Here is a 22,427-nt window from a genome sequence, read left to right as displayed (position 1 = left end):
CACTGCCTCATTCACTCCACTCTAGTAGAAGTGAAGTGACATAACCACTTGGTTACTTTGGGAAGAATAATTGCATGCTTGATTTAGTTTCACTCCTTTCTCTTTTGCTAATAAGCCTATCCTCAAAAACCACACATTTTCCTCTATTCCTCTATATTGCCCATGAATGGAGGGTAAATCTGCCTACTTCTGAGATCCAGGATTAGCAGGAGCATTTGGTTAACCAATTGAGAGCAACACTTGCCAACCTGGTCTCTGGTATTATTTTGGCCTCCATTTTGTGGCCTTAATTTTTTTTTCTTGACTTCTTCAGATTCACATCAGGGTAAGGGAGGACAATAGTAATTTTATGATACGTTTGTCAAAATGCCAATGTTAAATGCATTGGCTAGAGATATTGAAAATTAAAACCAAAATCGCAGAATTTGGGGCAGCAAAGTATGTACATGGAGAAGCCTTGGTGGTTTAAGGATGTGTGGTTTGGGCCTTCATGTTCTGACCTTGGTGATTTGTAGAGGCCAGTTTTAGGTTCAGGAGAGGTTTTACATATTTTAACCCAATTTTATGTTATTTGGGCTGTGGTAGATGATTGTAGCTTGTGGTCTTTTTGTCCAAAAGCAAATAGCTATTTCCCTGGAGGCAGAGATTTAAAAACGGCCCCTGGGCTTCAGGAAAGGTTCTCAAGGGGGGATGTTAATGAGAGGGGGACTGTGAGAGATGGTTTGAAATGAGGGAGAGAATGTGAGCACCTCAGTGAAGTGGGATGAGGTCACTCAGCTCGCAGCAGAGGTGCAGAGTCGGGCAAAGACTCAAAGCTCCAGGGCTTTGAGTTCCAGAGTGGGGAAGCTGCAGTCTCCTCTGAGGGCACAAGTTTTTCTAAGGAGATATGGCTGAGGCCAATGTTCTCCTGCAGGAAGAGTACAGGTCTCTTAGATCTCAGTGGGCAAAACTATATTTACTGCTTTCAAATTGCCAGGGAGTGAAGTCCTGCATACGCCTCTCAGCACAAGTGAGGTTTTAGCATTAGATTGTTATTGCCAGCCATCTCTGGACCAGATGTGCCAAATTCCATTCTGCGTGTAGGGCCGAGAAAATAACTGTAGGAGGATAGTCCACAAATTCATAATCACTTCCTACTTCTTAGTTTCAGGGTGGCACTAGACTGGTTAACTCCGGGTTGAAGGAGAAAACTTTGGTAGGAGGCAGGTTTCTTGGCAAGAGGCACTGGAAATGTCCACTACGGTAGGGGACTGAAAATGCATATTTAGAAGAGTGTGCACCTGGCCCCTGAGCTGCCACCTTTACAAACTTCAGAACTTTGTAAGCAGGCTAAGCGTCACTCTCAGAGACAGGAGGCTGGGTGCACAAATGGATTATCCCCTCAGAAATGTGAGTGCGGAGCACCCGAATTAACTTCTTACTCGAAGAGTTCTCCCAACTGAGTTTAAATTCACATGGCACGGATTTAGAACACCTGGAACACACTAAGTGGTGTCCTGGCAGGGCTACAGCTAAGAAATTTTTCTCCTTCACTCAAAAGGAGTTTATTCTCTGGTCTTTGGCCTTATTAATATCAGATTCTGGGAACATTTTTTTTTCTGGCGTAACTGTTTTTGGAACTGAGGATTGGCTTGGTACCTTAACGTAAGAAGTACGATAATTTTTGTGTCTTACTAACTCTTTTAAAAATGAGGGCCTACAAATTGTAGTTGAACTAACACAGGTTCTCAGACCATTAAAAGAATTTGACTCATTCCAGAGAGGAACAGTGTGAGCTCTATCTCCTGATAGAACCCAGGGCTTCCCACGTGTGAAGAATCCTTCTAGCTGGGACTGAACTGAAGAAGTTGGAGAGGATGAATTTTGCACTTCTGTCTTTTTGAATTTTGTTTAAAAGAGTCGGAGAACCTGATTTCTTGAGTATGAAAGTAGGTTGTATATTTAGTCTTTAATTTCTTTCCACAAAATTAGTAGGGGTTTGCATTCAAATATTAACATCTTGACGTTGGCATCTTGGAATATCTTAATGTTACTTAATCTCACTGCAGAATCCCTAATATACTATGTTATGTGGCAGGAAATATTACTGGATAAGGAATAGAACAGGGGGTGAAATTGGGCTTTAGGGGCTGAGTGGCCTTGGATTGGGTGTAATTAATACATGATTCTGATCCATTTCAGAACTTTGGAGGAAACTTTATATTATCCACACATAATACCAAGAAAATGCTCAAAAGAAAAGTGGCTAGAATGTGGGAGTGACACCCTGAAAATGGGAGACTTTCCAAATACACTTCTGATCACTTCTCCTGAGAGAGACAATAAACTCCCATTTTGCTAAACCTTACGTGTTTATGGGAGTAAAGAGCAGAGCAGCTCTTTTCCCCACTCCTGACTTTCATCAGGAGGATTTCCCTTGAATGTTCCTCACCTCTTGCACTGCTTCCCTCCCTTCATGCCTCCTCACAGAGAAGGAATAAGAGCCATATTACCTGTGTTCAAATCCTGCCAACACCTCGTAGTAAGTGCACGACACCAGGAAAATTAATTAACCTCCCTGTGCTTTCTATTTCTTATGTATAGAATGCGGACGTTAATAGTTTCTAATTTATGAAGTTACTATATGGATTAAACCAAATGTTATATATAAAGCGGTCAGAACAGTGCCAGTTCATACAAAGCGCTGTTTCAGTGTTAGCTATTGTCTGTCAAATTTGCCTTCAATTTTCTTGAAATTACATTTGTTCAAACTTTTGAAGACTGCTCTGCCTGTTTGAAATGATGGAAATAAATGAGAGACTAATTTCTTTTCTCATTGCTTGTATGCCTCAATTTTCCTCAAATCATGTCCTACTGCAATGTCCCTTTGTTCATGGTCTGCATATGAGAATAAGCAACCTATAAATGATCCTGGAGCATTTGTGAGCAGGAAAGTCTGGGACTACTGAGACCTCACTGTAACAGCTCTTCTTTCCATTATGAAATCTAAACCATCTGAGATGAATATTTGGGAGAGGATTTTACATTTAGGGGGATAGGAGGAGGTACAAACTAGACAACCAGGAGAGCGAATGGATTAGGGAAACTAGTACGATTTGCAGGGAGCACTAAGAGCCTACTGGAGGTTAGTGTTCATGAATAAAAAAGTATAAAGAGGCTCAGACGAGGCGCAGACCAGGTGGAGTGTTGCATTTCTCCAGGCTCGGTGTTTAGACAGGCAAGTATGATGGCCTCCACACCATCATGGCAGGATGGAGAGTGGCCTACAGAGCCTGGTAAGACTTCCTGGTGTTCTTGGTAAGTGCTCCCAGTAACACCCCACAGCTTCCTTCCAAGCCTCCTAAATTAAACACTAACAAAAGAAATCTACTAATATATCAAAATATCATTATACTTTGTCCAAGTAGTGTTAATTTCAGGAATTTTATCATAAAATCTATCAATATAGTTCATTATATCAACATGTTTAGGGATAAAATTAATATGACCATGCGATAAACACACATATATTAATTTTTTCAGAAATTCTAATAAAAATTATAATTAAATTGCAGCAGAAGAATAAAGACTTTACCAATATCAAAATTGTTACCATAGATAGACACCAAAACCATTTCATTTAAATTCAGGAACTATGTAGGGATACCCACCATCACTATTATTCTTCAACATTGCCTCAACATTTCTAGCAAATGCAATCATGTAATAAAATAAAATGATATTCATAAAAAATGAAATATAAGAAATAAGACTTATGGATGATTTGATTTTTTAAGTAGACAGAAACAAAGAACTCTTGTCAAAGAATAAATTAATAGAATAAATAAGACAATAAAGTACCTGCACATTTGATAAACAGAAGTCAGCAATTCGATATTGTTTCTAATTTAGCAATGAATATCTAGCAAAAGAAAGAAAAGAAAACATTTTTCAATCATATTAGCTACAAAAATTATAAAATGCACATGAATGAATTTAATAGAAAAGGCACAGGACCTACATGTATAAAATCTTATTGAAAGATATAAAACACAATGAACCAATTAAAACCATATCATAGGCTTGAACAGGAAGACTTAGTACCATTAATTAATTCCAAAATTTAAAGAGCAAATGTTAATACTGTCATAACAGAATCCCAAAAGAGCTGAACTTCTAGGGAAGGAAAGAGGGAGTTTGAGAGGAATTAAAAAAAACGGAACTTATAGTTTATATGGACAAATAAATGCCTAAGAATCACCAAGAAACTTTAGAAAAAGATAGTGAATAGAAGCTTCCTTATCAGATATCACAAGATATGATAAAGCTTTTGTACTTAACACATCACTGGGACTGAAGTGGAAAAATAAAGCAGTGAAACAAACTAGATAATCCAGAAATAGGTCCTAGTATATATGAGAGGTCCTAGTATATATGAGAACATAGCACATGGAAGTTGTTCAATAAATGCTACAATCAGCATGACCATCTCTGTGAGCATCATGATCATTATTATATAATCCAGATACCATTATCGTCTTCACGTTCTTCCAATACATAGTCCTTTGAATAAGCTCATATCAATATTGTTTGAATGGAACTGATACAAGAGTGAGACATCAATAATTAACTACATTATATTAAAAAAATGATTCTGGAGAACTATGTGGAGATTTTTGACCAGTTGTGATATATTTATAGATAAGTGAGGTAACACATGTGAAAGCTCTTTGCAGATGATAAAGTACTTATGTAAGTGTTCTTTTGGACATTAGTATTATTTTATATCCTGCAAGGTCAGATGGATATGACACAGTAATTTACAGTACATGTGACACATCCATGTTGGTAAACGTGCTAAATCATTGCTCTGTCTGTAGGAATCAACAAGGCAATTTTGCATTTCTAAATGTTCAGGCACACTTTTGTAGGTAAGGGATCACGAAAGGGGCACTGTTAATATTCTCCAGAAGACCAAATCTATTCTGGTAAAGATCTATATGTGCCTACCTCCTATGAGAAGTAATCCTGAGATGAGATTTATATTTACATATTTGACTTCAAGGAACATACAAGCTCACACCAGGTGAGCCTATAACCTGAATGATTTGCCTTGGTTCCATTAAACACTACCTCATCTTGTACGTATTTTCTTAGAGGTAACAAAAGAAAGTGGAATAGGTTTTACTTCTGATGATGAATTATTCATTGTTGACTTTGTATAAACCCTGGGATATTGTTTACAGGCTCTGCTGAGCTTTTTCTTCAGGTCTTAATGGTCCAAAGTGTTAAAAATATTTTATAGCCTAATTTACTTTGGAAGCTCTTCCATTCCTTCAGAAATCAGAGCACTGGATACATTATTTTATGTTTTAATAGAGTCATTATAGTAGTAGACAGTGGGAAGTGAGGAAGAAGTTTACTAGCTGGTCTCTAAGTGTCTTTAAAGTTTGTAAATTCTGTATGCAATTAACATGGCTTACTTTGTGATGTAACAAGACGTTTGTTCTCCTGTTTTGCTTCTTTTCAGCTATGTGCAAAGACCTAATGGATCAATCATTTTAAAGCCTGAATGTGATCCTATAGGGGCAATATTTCGGCTGTTGTTAAGAATGCTGCGTTGTTCACCTTTCAATGTAGAAGTACTCTGTTTGTAGTTGAGAATACAGATCATATAGGCTGAAAATAAATCCATCTTTTTATTACAAACTGTGACCTGGACATTAACTATGTATTAAAAAGCAAATGTTATTCTTTTGTGCTATACCTCTGCTTCAGATTGGTTCTGATCTCAATGATCCACAAGAAGTAAAATTCAGTTGGGTGCCTACTATGTGTCAAGTGCACAATTGCTTCCATATATGTTGTTTCATTTAATCTGTATTAACCCTCTGTCATTTAGATATTATCCCCTATTTTACAGGTGATAAAACACAGACAGAATCTGAGGACTTTACACAAAGTTTCTCAAAAATTATCTACAATTAAGTCTCTGCGGGTTTTTTCTTCATAAAAATAGGATTACAGTCTGAGTTGAGACGTCTGAAAAAATGTAGCATACTTTTGACACTCTTTCCTTGAACTTTCAGAATGAATAACTATACATTCATGTGCTAAAGATACCCCTGCTGTGGGAGAATTGACCATGATATGCAATATTTTACACACTACAATGTTTAATTGGTTATGGGAACTCACTGGCAATGGCTCTGCAAATTCAGCTTAGGAAAAAATGATTCAAATATGACAAAAACGATAAAAATTCTGTAAATATTCTTTTCATGACAAGGGAAGAAGAACAATTCCTTAAGCAAATCTCTATTATTTTGTGGCTTTTATCATCATCATCATCAATTGGAGTAATCTTGGTTATTAAAATATTAGTTACAAGTGACAGAAATCTATTTAGATAACAACAAAAAAGAATTCTTTGGCTTATATAACTGAAAAGTTCAAGAATAATTTTCAAGTAAAGCTGAATCCAGAGATTCAGCAAGTCCTTGAAATTTTCTCTCCATCTCTCAAGTCTGCTTTCTTTGTTGGCTTCACGCTATGTTTGATTATGTCCCTGTGGTAGCAAAGTTGTCTCCTGGAAATTCAAGATTAAAGTGATCCTTAGTGCTTTTGTTTCAGAACATTCCTCACCATGTAACTTGTCAGTCTCCACAATATGTTCTGACTGGGTCCACTTGAAGCGTGTTTTGAGAACTCGGGTTGCTTGGATAAGAACATGCTAGACCTCATGCCCACTTTTGTGGGAAGTTGTCAAGGCTGTTCCTGAAACTAAAAGAAGGTAAGTAAATCTTGAACAAAAAAAGCAGTGTTCCAAAAAAATTATAAAAGGTGTCATACATTTGAGAACAAATTCAGAAAGTATATGATCTACTTTTATACCATGACTTTTAGTAACAGGTATAAGACTACATCCTCAGATCATTTCATTTTCTCTTCTGAATACATAGACCATGTTTTGTTTCCGTGTTTAACTACATTTTAGATCTAACAATGCAGGACATAATGAGCAAATCTGGTGAACCATGTGTTGGGAAGGAGGGAGGAGGAGTGGGAGACAAAGGTCCACGTCGTTAGTCACCAGTGAAAATATATTTAAGTTGGGTGGTCCATTATAGAAAGTTGGATTCAGAATTGAAACACCCACACAGTTCCATTTCAGAAGTGTACAAGGAAATAAATGTGAATCTGGAGAATCATACTGGACTATCCAGGAAAAAAACTAATGGAAAATGTAACGGAGTTTAGAAAAATGATAGGTGTTTAGTGGGAGAAGTTTTGCGTCAAAGCAACTCATACAGAAGAATCTGATATCAAGAGAGATGGGAAGTCAAATTTCGGAATTCTGTCATCAAAAAGAGAACACAATCATTTAAAATTCATAAAAAGATTGAAGAAAAACATACTGAGGTATTATTAGAAATGCAATGCTCAAATGTCATTGTTAAAATAAGTTTCTTGTCATTAAAATGAACACATGAAAGAGATCCTTAAAAGCAAGTATAACAAGTAAGTTTCATTATCCAACATTCTCCTCTTTTCTTCTTAGGGCTTTCCGAAAGGCAGAATTAAACTTTTAGCATCTTCAAAAAGTTGTTTATGCTTCCCTAAAGTAAAATAATATTTTTCCTAAGTAATATCTGTTTTCAAGAGTTTGTATGACATCACAGAAGCACAACAAAACCAATTACTCAAGGAGAGATCAATTCACCATTGTATAAAATTTGATAGGAAACTTTCTATATAATGGAGATGCCTTCTTAAGAATTTGCATTTTGAGACAAATCTGAATTCTCTGAAGAATGCTAAAACCACCACTCATTTATCGTTCTACAGATTAATTTTGTGGCCTGTGTGGTGTATGAAAAATATGTGGTATATACTTAACATGCAAAACTTAGCCACAAAACTTAGGATTTTCAGCACATTGCCTAGCATATGTGCTTTGTTTTTCTTGTTCAGGAAGCAGTGCCAGAATTCTGATAATATAATTATCTCAAATATTTCAGCACATGATTTTAATGAGCAAACCCATGGACCTGGCAGAACTAAACCCTTTATCTCAAGTAATGGAGCTATTAATATTCAGTTTTTTAAATTCAGTTTTTGTCTGTTAAAGAGATTGACATTTATTATCACAGTTTTAATGATAGAAAGAATCTCCATAACTTTGCTTTTAATTGGTCTCAGGTCAACAGCTTTGTAATTTACAAAGCCCTCTACCTGCAAATTGAAAATAATAGAAACTGTTACATCCTTGATATAAAGAAAGAATAACATGTCTAAAGCTTCCCAATTGTCCTCCTGGTCTAGCTTTACCAATTCCTTCATTCCACAAAGATTTATTTAAAAACTACCATAGTCCCATACATATATTACTTCGATACCCACACTAAGGGAAACTGAAAGGCAGATTTAAAAGGTAGGATACTAAGACTAACTTACTTTATTCTCTCACGTCTTTCAGGTGAGAAAAAGCCTTTACCATAGACAACCTCTTCTCAAACATCTTCATTTCCTTGGTGGGACTCTGCATTCTCTTTTAAGCCAGAGAATTTTCATAGCTTTCTATATGATGCAAATCAAATATGTATAATTATTTATTTGAGTTGTAAATTTTTAACTTTCCTCAATTGGCTATGAAGGATTGTATCGAGTACACATTCATATTTTGATGTGTGTAGGCTGGACACAAATGGATTTAATTTAATACTTGCTTCCAAGATATTGGAAGTATCTGCTCCCCTGGGAACATTTATAGTGCTGTATGTCCAGGTGTTGTCTGTAATAAGAAGAGCCAAGATCTCACAGAATTCAAATCAGAAAATAAGATAGAATTCTCAGAAAGAAATGTCAAAAGCTCTTCCTTTCCGCCTCTCTTGACACTCACCCTAAGAGTCTGTTATGGTGATTGGAGGAGGGATAAGATGAGAAGCTGGTGTAGAAGACATGGTCTCTGCACAGAAATACAGCCTATACAAATGAAAAGATCTATTCCTGTTAGTTGAGCTTGGGGTGTGCAATTTTCAGTCCTCAGGATGCCAGAGCCATTCAGATATCTATCTCCTTCACATGAACTCAGAACTGTACTGGCATCACAACTCTTAATGTGAATGGTCTTTTGGAAATAATAGTGCCTATAATAGAATTATATGCAAAAATTGCTATGGAGTAATTGATTCTTTGGGAATCAGGAAAGCTCATAAGAGGAAGTGCCATATTGTTTGGTGACAAGAAGAAGTTTACCAAAAACAAACAGGCAGGAGGCATATTTCGGGTCCAAAGAGCTCATCTGCCAAGTGCATTAAACATACAACGAAGACAAATTAAAAGATAGTAAGTTTCAAGATGAACAAATTATTTACATTTTCTCGCATGAGTGCAAAATGAAACCTCAATTTCAATCAGCTTCTTTACCAACATGCCAATGGAAACTGAACAATAAAGGCTTGGATAGTTTTCATGAAGTACATTACAATTATTAGGAAAAACAATAATTTCAAGAAAGCAGTGAAATAATTTGCTAGTCAAGTACAGCATTGAGTTCTCAAAAAGGAGGACCCAGTTGTTCAGGGTTTCTTAATAAAGTCCAATGGAAATGTAAATCTTTTTTCAGATTTATTTACTGAAGAACTGTATTCACAACTCTGATGTCACCGTTCTCTAGCAATCAAGACCCTCTTGCTTTCCACACCCTCCTGCAGCGTTGGACTCGACTTGCCTGACCTCATTTATACTAGGTTCACAGTTGTGTCTATGCTCCTGCTCCCTATCACTTATCTACCTGACACCCACTGCTTTTTACTTACCTGTTGAGAGTTTCTCCACTTTAAGGCTTTAACTTTGCATTACTCCTGCTGTGACACTTAACTTTAGGACTCAGTTTTTTCTATGGATTGCTGTTTGACTTAGACAGTAATCTAGAAAAAGGCATCCCATATTCAGCTATTATCCTCCACAGAATATAACTAATGGCTGCTTGTAGATATTTTCCTTATGTAAAAGCAACTATTTTTCAACCTTACTACAGATTATTAAAATGATTAAAATGTGATGTTATAGTGACCTATTAGGGCATAATGGTTCAAACCATTCACAGGCATGCAAAGCGTATAAGACTATAAATTTCTAAAAGAATCTCCAGCTTATTTGTCTCTTGTATTTCTTATACTGCGATTCTCACTCCCTTCATGATAGGAAAATGTGTAATCATAAATCTGTGTTGGCTGCAGTGTCAAAGCAAGATTACACTGGGGGAAGAATCAAGTCCCTGCTCTATTGGAGCCGACAAAGACCATAGCATCAATCTGACCCTTTTATAACCTTGTTCTGCAGGCCTCACTTCTCCCATCTCTCCTGGAGAGTGTGAGCAGGTCCACCTATCATGTTTTTGCTCAATACAGTGGCATGTGTTTGCAGAACATCTTGTTTTCCTCTTATTCATATTTTGACTTGGCATTTATAGCAGTTGGGTGAAGAAGAAAAAAAAAACACAGTCTGATTTGTCTGCAACAGACAGTCTAATTAAATTGGAGGGGAGGGACAGATGCCCAAAGCTGCTGAACTGCTCATAATACAAAACATGGCAGCTTTAGTTTGAAAAATCAAGCAAGATGGTGCCAACAATTTCTGCTCAGTGAACTAGCTGAAGTATGTAATTATGTTAAGTTCTCTTATTTTAATTCCAATTTCACATATATCGCTGATGCATTTGAAAAGAGCTTAGAAGGCCATTATTTGGGCTGTGATAAAAGAATGTTATACACTTGATTCAGAAATGCTGTAATTTTTTTCTGACTCAGATTTTTCAATATTAAAAGTGTTATTTTTACAAAATAAATATTTATGCATAGAGGTTTTTTCATCTTTTAAAATATTTCCCTATATGATTCAAATCAACATCAGTTCTTTGACACTTAAGAAAGGCATGCAATCAAGAGCTCCAACTGCTGTTTGTAATATTGGAAACCTGAAGCAAACCTTTATGAGCATGAACACTTATGAACAGAAGCACAAACAGCTTACATCTCTAGTGGCAAATCCTCTCTGTCAAGCTGTTCTGCAATCTGTACTTCCAGTACAACGTCATTCTTCAAAATCACTGTGGGCACTCATGTTGTTACTGAGGGACAAAAGTTAATCTCTCACTGATCTGTTTGTCTATTTTGTGCCATCCTACCTCAAAAGTTACAAAGGCTACAGGCATCACCACCCTTCAAGTGAAAATATGTTTGCACACTTGCAGGTAGCACATGTTGAATTCAAAATCACTTTTTCAAAATAATTTACAAGATTCATGCCCCCATTTGAATGCAAAAAATTTCAAGAGACAATTGCCACAAAATCATCATTATAAAAATTCAATGATGAGCTAACGACACAAAGAATCCTAATTGAAATAAATTCCAAAAAGTCCCAAGCTCTTTACAGGAGAGAAGATATTTACGTCTTTTCCATCCTCAAGAAAATTAAGCAAAGAGCAACAACAAAACAAAAGGCAAGAAAATGTGATCCACGATCAAGAGAGGAAACAGTGAATGAAAGCAGACACAGAGATGGCCCAGGTGGAATTTAAATTAAAAATGATAAAAGTCCAAAGAGCCTAGTGGAAAACATGTACAACAAGCATGAAGAAATGGAAAATTTCAAGAGAGATTTGGAAACTATATAAAAAGGAAATGCTATATATGATGAGTATACCACAATAACTTATGAAAATAAATGCTTACAATAGTTTAATGTTGTTTTGACATGCAATACAAAATATATCCCTAATTAATAAAAGCAACAATAAGACACACTGTTATGATCTATCTTTGTTATTCAAACACAGTAAATTAAAAAAGAACTGCAACACCTGGTTAAAGAGACAAGTTTACCTAAAGCAGTAGCCTCCAATCCTTCTTGAAATATCATTTTTAAAAAGCTATTTTTAAAAAAGGAATAAATTCAACCAACAAAGAGAGAAACATGCTGGAAGCTGAAACCAGATGGAAAAGTAGTAATTGATTAAATAGATCCAAGAAAGCTGAATCCTAATGCAACAATGAAAACTGCAAATCTCTCAGATGACCCAATACATACTAAAGAACCAAAGACTCAGGGGTTGGCTGTATCAGGTACTTATGAAAATTGGAATAAAGGTAGTAGAATAAAATCAGGAAGATCAGTTGAAAGTCCCTTTAGACCCCCAGATCACCTCCCTTCCTCTGCATAGCTAAGGATCTGCTACCTTATACACATGCACATGCACATACACACACACACACACACCACCTAGGCAGATGATTGGTGGTTTGTTAATAGAAGAGGGCAAATTAGAATATCTTTGATCTAAGTTGAACACTAGAGTGCTATACTAAAAACAAGGAAATTGAGGGGAAATTTAGACACTAAATATATTATCTTACCAGGATCCCAGAACTGAAAGCCATAATTTATGTCCTACAAGCCACTTGAAAGGGTTTTCCTGGGAGACTGACCAGCCCAAGAGAAAAGTCCTGAAGGTAATAACATCAAGGATTTCCCCAGTAAGCAGCCCTGCTGGATGACCCTACAGGAAGCCCTTAGTCTTTGCCACATGAATACAGCACCCAATCAGTTTTTTAGTATCCCTCTTAAATATCAGTCTACAGTCAAAAACGAACAGAATCTGAGGCACAGGTCTATCATTAAAGACAAAAGCCAAGACAAACACAAATAAATAACAGAAAAGAGATTACAAAGAGAGAAGAAAATTGCACACACACACAAATTTAGATATTTTCAGAGAAATAAAAGGAATAAGAATATACTGAGAAAAAGGGAACAGATAACAAAGAGACAAATCTTTGGAAAATAAACATATATTAGAAATGAAAAAAGTCAATAGGATAAATAGAAGATAGAGGCAAGGAAATCTCCTTGAAAGTAGAACAATGACACAAAAAATAAGAAAGGGGGCTGGCCTGGTGGCATAGTGGTTAAGTTCTCGTGCTCTGCTTCAGTGGCCTGGGGTTTGCAAGTTAGGGTCCTGGGTGTGGACCTAGCACCACTCATCAAGCCATGCTGTGGCAGCATCCCACATAAAATAGAGGAAGATTGGCACAGATGTTAGCTCAGTGACAATCTTCCTCAAGCAAAAAGAGGAAGATTGGCAAAAGACGTTAGCTCAAGGCCAATCTTCCTCACCGAAAAAAAAAAAAAAAATAGGAAAGAAAATAAAATAAACCAGAAGACCAAACCAGGTTTCCTAACATCCTGTTTCAAAAGAAACAACAGAAAAATGGAGAGGGAGAAAGGAAAAGAAACAGCAAAACAATTCAAGAAAATGTTCCAGAGCTCAGAGTCATAAGATTCCATATGGAAACACTCACCTGGTATCCAGTGCAATGATGAATATAGCACCACCAAATAGGATTGTCTCATATGGCCATACAGGTTGTAAAATGCACAACTTTAGGGGTAAAATTGTAGACAACAAAGAGAAGGAACATCCTTTAACATGCATCTTCTGTAATGGCGCCCTGGAATTTTGCAGTACAGTGGCCCTTCTCAGTAATCTACGTCATTGTGAAGTTTCAGAAAGCAAGATAAAGGGAAGGGCCCATGAAATTTCTGAGAGGGGAGGAGGCTTCACATGAAGATATTGGATTTCTCAACAACAATGCTGGAAGCCAGAAAACAACAGAGAAAAATCTTAAAAACTGTAAGGGAAAAATGTTTTCCTCCTTTGAATCCTATTCAAACAACTAAGTGTGAGCATAGAACAAACAAACAAACAAAAAAGATATTTTCATACACTTAAGCTGTCAACAAATGTACCTCCATGTGCTTAGGATGTTCCTGGGTATCTGATCCAGCAATATCAAGAAGGAAAACAGAACTATGGATATCATGGGATCGAGGAAACCGGAGATTCAAATTAAGGGAGCAAAGAATAGAATTCTTAGTGTGATGGTATATGGAGATATTAATATAAAAACCATCAGACCTAGGAATGAACCAGTCTAGGTTGGAACAAAAAACTTTTGGAAAGAATTTCTTCAAAAATATGAAACTGATAGAATAACTAATGTGACTAAATGAAATGAGAGGAAATTACAAAATTAGGGAACAAATTGGGAATACGTAAGTGAGAAGTGTTTGGAAAACTAACCAAGCATTTAATAAGGGCAATTATTATCTCTAAGGAAGAAAAACAAAACTACGCGAATGAAACGTAATCATGTCCTACCATATGGCTCAGTTGGGAAGGCAGCTACATAATCATGAAAGTTATAATAATGTAAATATTAAATATAGATGGTACCAAAATTATAATATAATGATAATGGCAAGATGGGGAGATAGAAAGGGAGGGGAGGGTGGTGGGGTTCTGCATGAAAAAGAGTTAATCTTCCTCTTCCATACTGGGAAGTAAATTGCTAATGCAAAAAAAGGAAAATCAAGAAGTAGTAGAGATACAGAGGGAATACTAAAAGAATGAGAGTTGCAAATAGTTGCTTTTGTGAAATAGGAAGCGTGGGGTGGGATGGTGATACTGCTGCTGTGGAACAAGGCCCATGGAACTATTTCTCTCTTTAAATTGTGTGCAGAATATACGAAAACCTGCCTTATGGATAGTATGTGAGTCTTCTAATTAATCATTTGCTGTAGAACTAGCATCAGTATTTATGGTAGCTATATATATGTGCATGGACCACTTCCTGGATTCCTGAGAAGCAATTGTGTTTCCTGCTAAAAAGTGTCAACTGGCTGGTCAGTCAACTTGCATAAATCTTACTAGTACCAGTCCATGGGATTAGACATTATATCCTCAATCTACATAAATATTCAGGCCCTATTTGAAAAGGACTATCAGGAACCACAAGGATGCTACTTAAACTCATTTCAAGTATCATCTCTACCTAGAACCTCATAGCTCTTTGAATCCTGTAATTTCAACTATGACAGTATAATTTTGTGCTTAAAATCTCTGGAGTGGTTCAGAGTCTGAAACTGGACTGCCTGGATTCAAGCTTTGGGTCTAGAACTTACTACTTCCATGACATTTGGCAGTTGCTTAACCAAGCTGAACCTCAGTTTATTGATTTATAAAGTGGGATCAATAGCAGTGCCTACCTCAAGGGATTGGATGTTAAATGAAATTATCCATTTAATGAGTTTAGTGTAGTACGTGGCATTTAGTAAGTTCAAAAGTGGTGTTAGCTATTATTTTTAATACCTTCTCAGCTACAGGCTTAAAGGTCTATCATTCCCCCTAAATTCTTCAGCTTCTTCAATAGCCCGGGCCACTTAGTTTCCAGTTTTGCCAACTACCCAGTAACTTGGAGCTTTGGGGCTTTTACACAAATGGAAATAGAGGGGTTGTCTATGGCTTTCTAGACATCTTCAAAACAAATATGTAAATTGGGTTCAAACAGCCAGCTTGGATTACATACCAGAAAATGATTCCAACACTCACAAACACCTTCTATAAAAATAACAAAAAACCAAAAAGACAAGACCATGATCAAATACAGTAAAAGCAAAATAAAATTCCACAGGTACGACTTTAACTTTTTATTTAAATATATTTTGGTCCTGTATAATTTTCAGGAAAAGACAAAACACCTGAAAAGAAGGTAAATATATAAAGCAAGTAAGAGTTAAACATTCTGCACCAGTCTGGAAAGAGAGACTGAGAATGAACATAAGATTTTAAGAATAAACAAAGTTTTTCAGCTGTAAGGACAGCATAAATCCACATACATAATTAAAACACTCACTAATAATCTAAGATGTGGCAGCAAGTTGATTGCACCTGCACCCTCAGAATCCTGAAGTTCCTGAAAAATTCTAAAATATCTATGAGTTTTGCTTCTAATTTCAGTTTATCGTTGATTTATTTAAAATCAGACACTGAGGCTAAGCAATGAGGAATTGCATGAAAGAAAGGGCGCTAAGGATCTAACAAACACAATTTTAACCTGCGTCAAGGTGTCTCAAAGGGCATTTTTGCATCTAGATGCAATTACAATTCTGGATGACGTACCAGTAAAAGATGCATTATGACGTTTTAAATTTGAATCCCAACTCATATGTTTAATTATTTAAACATTATGCTATTATGTAACAATACAAGCATTTATTTGCTGAAATAATGAATAATACTTTCTTTTCTCCTCCACTTATGGATAGGAATCCAAAAACCAGACTGAGACATAAATGAAAAGGGTACTTAGACTGCCATCTAGTACACATTTTTCTGTATAGCATAATTTCCAAAACTGTTTGAATAACATCTCTAGCATTGGAACAAGTATACGCTTAAGCTCAATTGCTTTTTTTACCTATTGAAAATAGTACATTGCTGTTTTTTTCCTCTTTTTGAACTAAATTCACCTCCTAAATATTAATCTGTGAGTGTTTCAATCTGTATATCACTTTATTAGTACTTCATTCACTTGGCCCAGATATAGAATTTTAATCCATTAGGGATTTTCTTCAAAGGCCTCATTTGAAATATTCTTCCTACTAACCTGTTGTTTTCCTTCTCTAGAAAATATGCAAGGATTTGGGCCAGGAGTCTCTCAGAATTCAACATGCTTTGTAAAAGTGTTTACCTTTTTCAAGGAGAAGTCATTATGTCATGGGCACAAGAATAGTTATGCTGATGATTAAAATTAAGTGGAAATATTTCCCTTAATGACTCTCCTAGACTATGTATTGATATCTATTTGTAAGCTTCCTGCCATTAACCACAAAGGTCCTTTAAAATGTAGCCTCTAGCTCCAAGAGAGGGAGGGAACGCAAACCACCAGAGCCTGGAAGACAAGAGGGCACCCAAACGCTGTCTGAAAGGAGCCAAACAAAGCACTATCTCAGGACTTATTTTCAACACCTTTAAGATTGTCATTAAAACTTGATCAGTAAATGTTCTGACTTGGCATGAATTAAGAATAGGCTAGAATCCCAAAGACATTTAAGAATGGAGTAGAAACCCCAGGCCTTGAACACATAGTTGGAACTCTTACAGATAAAAGAGAAACGCTCAGCTTTGCTCCAAGGTAAAAATCTTTACTGAACTGTGAACAATTGATAATCTGGGGCTATTCAATTCAACCTAATCACACACATTTTTATTGAGCTCCCATTATGGGCCAGGAATAGACTTTGGAGATACAGGAACAAATAAACCATGGTATATCTCATGAGCAGCTTACCTTATGTTGATGCTATAAATTTCAGGATTTAGAAAATGTTCAAAGGGCTAAATTGTGATATAGTGAAAAAACTCCATCCTTACAGATTTCCTATTGGACATTGGATAATTAATCACCCATCAGTTAGACAGCTGTGTACAAAGCTTACAAAGATTCCTCTACTGGGAAGAAAGTCAGGTATCTTAGACGGCATTCTAATGCATAGTTCTCTGGTTTTGTTATCAATTGGGCCACTTCAATGCTAAGTAAATAGTCAAAGAATATAGAACATTGTATTTCACTAAGAGGTACAATGGTTTTACTCAACGACAGAGCGTTAATTAATAAAGTACCTTCAAATATTAATAAATCAAAATGAACTTAAATTTTTTCCAGTAATCTGGAAATTTCTAGTAATCTGGCATTGTAGAAAACCAATGTCACAATAAATGCCAAATTATAACTTAAATAATTGTAAGATAACAAGACTATTTAACCATTTATCCATTTTATTCCTCGATGACTTAGGTTTCTTTTTAGTAATTTTTAATCTGATCTTAGGATATTTAATTTGGAAAGACAAGTTCAAGATAACAATCCTATTCTATGTTGCCAAAATGATTCTAAGCAAAGCCCATTTCATTTCTGTAACACCATCATCGGTAACTTTCATTCAGTCATACCTCACCTCATGACTTACTTTAATTTAAAGAGCCTTTGAGGATTTGAATGCTAAAAGAAACAAAAGGAATTAGGTACGCATATTTCAAAATGTAGAAAATTCAGCTAAAGCTGGATACTAAAAAAATCAATGCTTTAAATATGTTCATTAGCAAAAAGGAAAATGGAAATAAAAGAACAAACCATTCAATTCAATAAATATGAATTGAATCGTCATATTATTCAATTCCTCTATAGTATAAATTTTAATGCAATTTAGCTTCCTTGTTTCCACATTAGAAGCTCTCTTACATTGCTGTAAACACAATGTCCCTATTCTTTATATTCTGCCACTTCATCTCCTCCCTGAAGTCCTCTTTCTAGGTAAATATCTCTTAAGAGTCAGCAGATCTCTCAGGTGAGGCCTCTCTGCCCTCTGTATCCAGTTGTCTGCTGTATTGGTCTGCTCAAGCTGCCGTAACAAATTATCAAAGACTTGGTGGCTTAAACAACAGAAATGTATTTCCTCAAAATTCTGGAGGCTAGAGTTCAAGATCAAGATGTTGACAGTGTTGGCTTCTCCTGAGGCTTCTCTCCTTGGCTTTTAGATAGCCATCTTCTCCCTGTGTCTCCGCGTGGTCTTCCCTCTGTGTGTATCTGTGTCCTAAACTACTCTTCTTATTAGGACTCCAGTCATATTGGATTAAGCCTCCTCCAGATGACCTCATTTTACCTTAACTACCTCTTTAACGGCCTTAGCTCCAAGTATAGTCACATTCTAAAGTACTAAGGGTTAGGATTTCAACATATGAATTTGGGGAGGACTCAAGCCTAAAACATCTGTTTAGCTTAATTCTATTTCTTTAGTCATTTCAACATTTCTTTCTCTTGTCTTAACTCATATTACTTATTTCTGTATTTCTTGTATTATTATTCAACCTTCTTGAAGTTTTTTCTCACTCAATTGTATGGTCAATCTTTTACGAACAAGTCTTTAGTTTCTTTTCTATATCCGATAGCATACCACATTGTGATTCATGGAAAATAAATGCTCAGTAAATATCTGTTGACTGAGTTTCCTGTTACTCCTAATGCTTTAAGATTTTCTGTCCTCTTCCTCACTGTCCAGTAATCCTCCATCCTTAGATAAATGCTCAACTCCAAGGGAGAAAGTTATTTATAAAAGAAATGTGTATAGGTTGTTGACTTTATGGAAGGAAGGAGTTTTCTGAAAACTAAATAATGTCTTTTATCTATTTTTCAAATCTGTAGCTTCTCATTTCCTACTTTCTTAGGATATTCAGAGTCATATCTAAAGTGATTGCTCCTTTCAATAAAAACTCTATACTGCAAGTGAAATCTATGGACAAATAGGAAACATGAGCCAAGTCGTGGAATATGGATGCGAGACAACTTACCCCACTTATTAATTTTACACACCTTATAATGAATTCACTAAGCCTGGGTCTGTGTAAACTATAAACTTCATTGCAAATGCACATTTAGAAATATTTCTTACTGCGTCATTCTGAAAAAGACAAGAGAAGTGTTCTGAGGACCCTAAATCACTCCGTGTCCACTAAGCACCATAAGCCAAGAAAGTGAACAATCAGGTTCCACCGTGCCACTAATGGTTTCACTGTGAAGCCTGATTACACGCTCTCCTAAGATTCTAAGTTCCCTGTCCTGGATATTTTTCAAATTTTGACAACATATAGGTTCATTAAAAGAAAAAAATGAATATTTTTAAATTATAATACATTTTAAATTTTATCCAGCATTTAAATTAATTTTAGCAAGGGATTTATTCAAGCACCTGGTAGTCCAATAGAAACCCAAAATTCTTATTTAAAATTTATTTTAATCTTATGCTATCATGATATAATTGTTAATGATTCAAAGAATTTGAAGGCACAAGGGGTAACATTAAAATTAAACATTATTGTTAAGATTTTTGAACTTTGCTGTGGCCTTAGTACCCTTCATCGTTTAAATCCAGAAAAATGTTAACACAGTCAATCAAAATGGGGAACTGATTTGCACTCATTCTTGGAGATTGACAAATATCTAAAAATAGAGTGTGACCACTTTAGTTCCAATAATTTCCAAATTAGCATTCAAACTACAGAGCATCTACGTTCAATAACTAATTGAATATACATGCTGTCATTTCTATTGGGCTGCATATGTAATAATTGATTGATGTTATTATAGCCACAAGTGCTTGGTTCATCTCATTATCTAAATGTCATCATAAGACATAAGGTCTAATCCCAAGACACTAGAACCCTGAGCAAGTAAATGTGAATGTGGGTATAAAGTAGATGTCTCAGACTGGCAGTTGGATTTTGCCTTAAATGTATATCCTTTAGCTTGTACAACTAAGATAAAAAGAGAGAAATGCTAGTGGGCGATATTTATTATTTGAAGTTTTCATATAAAATTCCATATTTGTGGCTTCTTTTGAAAAATTGATTATCTTACAACAAAGGTCCCCTTGTCTATGTGAAGACAGTCAGGTAGAACTGAGTAGTGACTTTCCTGTTTAGATGGGACAAGCAAGCTCCCGTTTCACCACAGCCTCCACTGCTCCCTCGTGTATTATCCTTAAACACATTCCCTCACCTATCTGGCCACGTAAGCATTTATATTTGCCACACTTTATATCAAAGGAAAAAGATTAACAAGATTCATAATTTGAGATGTTGTCTAGGTTTGGATCAAGTTCTTGGGGGAGCTAAGAATGTTGTAAGACACATCAGTATTGGAGACGAAGACTAAAAGAAAAAATATCTTCGTTCACGGTCAAAGGATAGAAATTCACTTTTCAAGAATATAAACAACTGGAAAGAAATAGAGCGTGTTTTTATAGAACTTTGTAATGTTAATTATAAGGTTTTTTAGGTGTTTTGACATCAAAAACATTCAGAATTAATTACTATTAAGTATATTTTATCGATTTCTAAGTCTTTGAAATTGCTGGTCCATGTAGTTAACATAAAGCAACTTAATTGAGTAGAATATTCATTTACCTAGAAAAAAATTCCTTTAAAGATTTACATACAATGAATACAGTTTAAAATGGCTTACACAGTTCTTAGAAAACCTGTAAATTCTTCTTTTCCTAAGGTGCTTATATGATTTGTTTATATAATGACTCTATATAAGTGTCACAAGGGAAGAACAATAAATTGGATCTTTTGTGGTCAGGTTATAGTAATCAAGTCCATTATATTATTAAGTTCATTGGATAATACTACGATTCAAGGTGAAAGCCGCGCTGCTAAAGCATTGAGTTTTCTTTTGTCTTCAAGTGAAGACCCACCTGGTATTGTCAAATCAATAAGATAAGATTTGGGAATTCTCTTCATATTCATGTTTATTCATTTAAAAAACTTAAATAGAATTATTTATAACTAAATGTTTAAAGTATACAGTTACAATTAAATGTATAGGAAACTTAAAATGGATTTCTAAAAGTAATTATTTAAGGGGAAATATCCCTCTGTACAGGTAGTATAAAAGAAATGACAAAAGCTTCATGTTTAAACAAAAGACTATTTGAAGAAAGATTCTTAACAATCTGATCAAAATATACCAAAATAACAGATGAACTCAGAGAGGAGAAAAAAATGCATTTTCATCTAGGTTTAATTTTTTTTTTTTTTTTTGGGAGGAAGACTAACCCTGAGCTGACATCTGTTGCAAATTTTCCTCTTTTTGGCTTGAGGAAGACTGTCACTGAGGTAACATCTGTGCCAATCTTCCTCTATTTTTTGTATGTGCATTGCTGCCACAGCATGGCTTGATGAGCAGCATGTAGGTCCACACCCAGGATCCGAAGCCACAGCCCCAGGCCACTGAAGTGGGGCACGTGAACTTAACCACTACCCACTGGGCTGGACCCTCTGCTTTAATTTTTAAAGAGACAAATGGAAGAAAGAAAGAAACTGGGAATTGGGGGAAGCTGAGAGGGAGTGAGGAAAGACGGAAGAAGAAAGAGAGAGAAGGAGGGAGGGAAGGGAGAGAGAGGATGGGAAAGAAAAAACAAAGAGAGAAATTGAGATATAGAATCTCAGTAGTAAAAGTGGTCTAAGAAGTCATCGCACTCAGCCACCTACCCAGTCAATGAAAGAAGGCTTCTTGGAAAATGTGAGCCATTCCTACTGAGGAAGAACATAGCAATTGTTACACAGGTTAATAATTAGCAAATGCTAGCATTAAGCCAAAACTCGTCTTTCTTCAGTTTGTATAGGCCAGCCTGATTTTGCCCTTTGTATCTACAAAATAGTCATTTTTTCCATTTGCACCTCATAGTATAGGCATAACTTCAAAAATCATGTGATAAGCCTGGTTTACTTATTGTTAGAGTCAGTAAACCATGTTGGAGGTGTGGCCTGGTCCTTTCCCTGCACTCTTTGTCTTCTGGAAATACTGAGCCTTTAACTTTAGCATTGACCCCTATTGACAGGAATCACTGCTATTGAGTTTCCAATTTATTCAACTATTTTTTGGTTTTTTGTTTGATTTTATTTTTGTCCACCCTCCCCTCACCCCAGCTCTACATAAGATCATTCCATTACTCCCTTCAGAGAGAGTATGATAAAAAAT

The 22,427-nt window shown here is 35.8% G+C and overlaps 1 long non-coding RNA gene across 2 annotated transcripts in view; it reads right to left on the bottom strand.

Moving 5' to 3' along the window:
* Window positions 1-21,980, bottom strand: part of LOC138923336 (uncharacterized) — a 39,011-nt gene extending 17,031 nt beyond the window's left edge. The window contains exon 1 of one of the 2 annotated variants that reach the window (XR_011436817.1): window positions 21,938-21,980. This is a non-coding gene — a long non-coding RNA (uncharacterized lncRNA). Of the gene's footprint in view, window positions 1-3,840; window positions 3,916-21,937 lie in introns of those variants that run through there. The other variant, XR_011436818.1, reaches the window with a different exon arrangement.
* Window positions 21,981-22,427: the final 447 nt, after the last annotated feature.

This window comes from Equus caballus, chromosome 3 (genome assembly GCF_041296265.1).
Source record: "Equus caballus isolate H_3958 breed thoroughbred chromosome 3, TB-T2T, whole genome shotgun sequence".
NCBI lineage: Eukaryota > Metazoa > Chordata > Mammalia > Perissodactyla > Equidae > Equus > Equus caballus.
The sequence above is the reverse complement of the archived record's forward strand: the minus strand, read 5'-3'. Positions and strand labels throughout refer to the sequence as shown.